The 3,376-nt window shown below is 39.1% G+C and overlaps 1 pseudogene; it reads left to right on the plus strand.

Moving 5' to 3' along the window:
• The first annotated feature begins 859 nt into the window (after window positions 1–859).
• Window positions 860–2,068, plus strand: LOC102975812 (steroid transmembrane transporter SLC22A24-like; annotated as a pseudogene).
• Window positions 2,069–3,376: the final 1,308 nt, after the last annotated feature.

The following is a 3,376-nucleotide window of genomic DNA, read 5'->3' on the forward strand; positions in this document are numbered from 1 at the left end:
AACTGGGTAATTTTGTCTCTGCATCCTCAAAAATGAACAGAAAATTATTATTTGTTGGAATGTTGGTTGTGCTTTAAAAAAGGAAACTAAATGAAATATAAATGACTGATTCCAAACAGCCAATAAGGAACGATGAGATGAGATGTTTGGGATCCTGGTGGTTGATCTTTGTGCTTCACTGCTGATCTGCTTTAGGCCCTTAATTTCCACCATGTATACTCTTTAGAGATGTGATCTGTGACTGTGTGGTGCAGGCTGGTCTGTTCTCCAGCTTCTTTGCCTTCTTCTCCCTGGTGAAGATAAAATGCAGAATAAAGCTGATCCTGAAACTGAAAAAAAAAAGATTGTATTTTGTTAATTATTTTAATCTAAATTCAGTGTAAACAATAAAAACACTTGTTTTCTGTTCTTTCCACAGGAAAATCATAAAGCAGTTCACATCTGTGTGTCTCAAATTCCATTTTCTGGAAATGACTGAAGACCCTGTAGCAGGCTTATTATAGCTTGTTTAGAGACCATGTACATGCCAGAGTCCAAAGTTGATTTTACAGAAATCACTGAGGCCAAACACATTCAGAGAGTAAAACTTTAAACAGATTTAATGGTCATCAGATAGAAGTATCTTTGGTACATTATTTTCTCTGTGACTTTTCTAAAGAAGAAATACCTCCTGATTCCAAAAGGACTGAGGAAATTGCTTCCACTGCTCTGTTGCAGTAGTGAGGTCACAGGAACCATTGATGAGAAACTGGTGTGAGGTCACATAGACTTAGTGTCAATTAGTGAAAGGAAATGTTTTTCTCCCTTTGAAGTTGTAGCGAAAGTCATCCTGACTCTTCGTGAGGATCACCTGTACACAATGGCCTTTGAGGAGTTCCTGGATGAATTTGGTGGCCTGGGGAAATTCCAGATCCTTCAGCTGGTTTTAATTCTTCCTTCTCTCATGATAGTAGTTTGTCATCTACTATTGGAGAATTTCACTGCAGCCATTCTTGGTCATCGCTGCTGGGTCCACATCCTTGATAATGGCACTGTCTCTGATAATGACACTGGGACCCTCAGCCCTGATGTCCTCCTGAGAATCTCCATCCCATTAGAATCTAGCTTGAAACCAGAGAAATGTCATCATTTCCTCCTCCCCCAGTGGCATCTCCTTCACCTGAATGGGACCTTCCCCAACATGACTGACCTGGACACGGAGCCCTGCATGGGCGGCTGGGTGTATGACCGAAGCTCTTTCTCCTTCACCATCGTGACTGAGGTAAAGGCCCCATTTACCTCTCGTGAGTTCTTGGTATGGGTGTTTACAATAGCATAAAATAAACACAGTTCAACTGTTCACTTACTGAGTAGATAATGTAGCCATCTCTCTTTCATTCTTTTAGGAAAAGTGGTTGCTTATCTATTTAATTGCCAAGCACTTATAGCACAATTGATGACAGTGATATCAACAAACTAGACATGAATTTTACTATCACAAAGCTTTAAATTTAATGTGAAGATTGATGCTTGGATAAGTACTCGATATAAATTGTGGAAAATTATTCTTGGTCATTTACTCTCAACCTAGTTGCAAATTGCAACTATTTGCTAGTCTTTTTAAAATTCCATGTCCTGGCTACTTGTCTGAGAAACAAATCGGAGTGCATTTCACTCTAGGTGTGAAATCTGGGAATCAGTGTTGAAAAAAAACTTCAGTGTTTTCAATGTGTGCAAATATTGAGGTCTACTGAGGGATGTAGTGCTAAGTGAATGTAAAGATTGGCCCCAAGATAACCTAGGAGAGTTAGCTGAGGAATTCTAGAAAATATATGCTTAAGCTGAGACATGAATGATACAGATGAGTAGATGTAGTAAAGGAAGCCAGAGGGTGTGTTCACTGAGGGCTATTGGAGTCAGTGCACATCGAGGGATACAAGATGATGTGAAGCTCCTCTGTGCTGGTTTCCTTCTCTTCCATTGGGACCTCGTGTGTGATCATCAGTCACAGAAACCAGTGGTTCAATCCCGATTCATGGCTGGAATGCTGGCGTGAGGCCTCATATATGGTCATCTCTCAGATGGATGAGTGTCTCTAGCTCACTGCTGCCCTTCCTCTGTGGTGTTTTCACAGTTTATGATTAACTGTTTCATAAAGAAGTCTTTATTGAGCTCCCCCAGTATACAATTTAAACTGTTGTGGGTTGCCTTGGTTCCCAGAGAGCTATAGATGGAAATGCAGAATTAGACTCATTGTGATAAATGCCATTTTGTTGCCACAGAGCTCTCTGTACTGGAGACAGAAATGACCTCTTTATAAGATCTGGGTACATTTCAGAACAGCATTTAGAGGCAAGTTGCCATAAACTTCATTTATAAAGATGAGAAGGAGTTGCCAATGGGAAGTAAAAGGAATGCACGCCTTTGCCGTAGCTTCTATATTAAGTACCTTACAGATTCAGTGAGCTAAATGCTGTGGTTTCCTACATCAGTCATCATGTTGTGGTTACCCCACTGTAATTAGTATTCATTCTATAAAACCTGGTGCTTTGTTATTTGGTACTGAAGTTGAATTAAGACATGTTGTGGCTATAATCTGGATGTTTGATTCTGTAAAAAAAAAAAAAGCCTCATTAGAGGTAATACTTGCAAACATGTAAGGTAATTAATCTGTAGACCCCCTGGTGTTATAAATTTTGTGTGAGAGGTTTGGGTTATTCTGTGCGTGGCAGTGATCATTTGAAAGTAAGAGGACAACCATGGCAGCCATACATGCAAGTCTCCTGTAGGGGAAGTGAAAGGCTTAAAGTATCTCTTGTTGTCTGTAAGCCTAACATCATTTAATCCTACAGCTGAAAATTGTGGATTCTGAATGTATCACCTCAGTGTAATTCATAAAAGATTTCAGGGTCAGAGTGCTCATATTGGCCAGTCTTCCAACTGAACCCTTTATGATGATTCACAATAAAATGTTAATTGATCTCTTTATATGGGCATAGGGTGATAGATATGTGTGGCTGTGTGTGGAAGTGGGTTATGACAGGTGATGAGTGTGGAAACTTAAGGAAAGAAGAGGGAGCCTTATAGCTAAGCTAAAATTTTAAACTAAGAATAGGTTAAAAGCTTCTGAACACTGTCATGAAAAGGAAAGACAAAGTGGGATTATGTCAAACCAAAAAAGTCACAAAGCAAAGGAAATGATCAACAAAATGAAAAGGAAACCTACAGAATGAGAGAAAATATTTGAAAGTCATATAGCTGATAAAGAGTTATTATCCAAAATATACAGGGAACTACTACAACCAATGGCAAAAATCCACAAATAACCTGATTTTTTAAATGGGTGAAGGAAATCAATAGGTATTTCTCCAAAGATCACATAGAAATAGTGAACAGG

Source organism: Physeter macrocephalus, chromosome 16 (genome assembly GCF_002837175.3).
Source record: "Physeter macrocephalus isolate SW-GA chromosome 16, ASM283717v5, whole genome shotgun sequence".
In the NCBI taxonomy this organism is placed as follows: Eukaryota; Metazoa; Chordata; class Mammalia; order Artiodactyla; family Physeteridae; genus Physeter; species Physeter macrocephalus.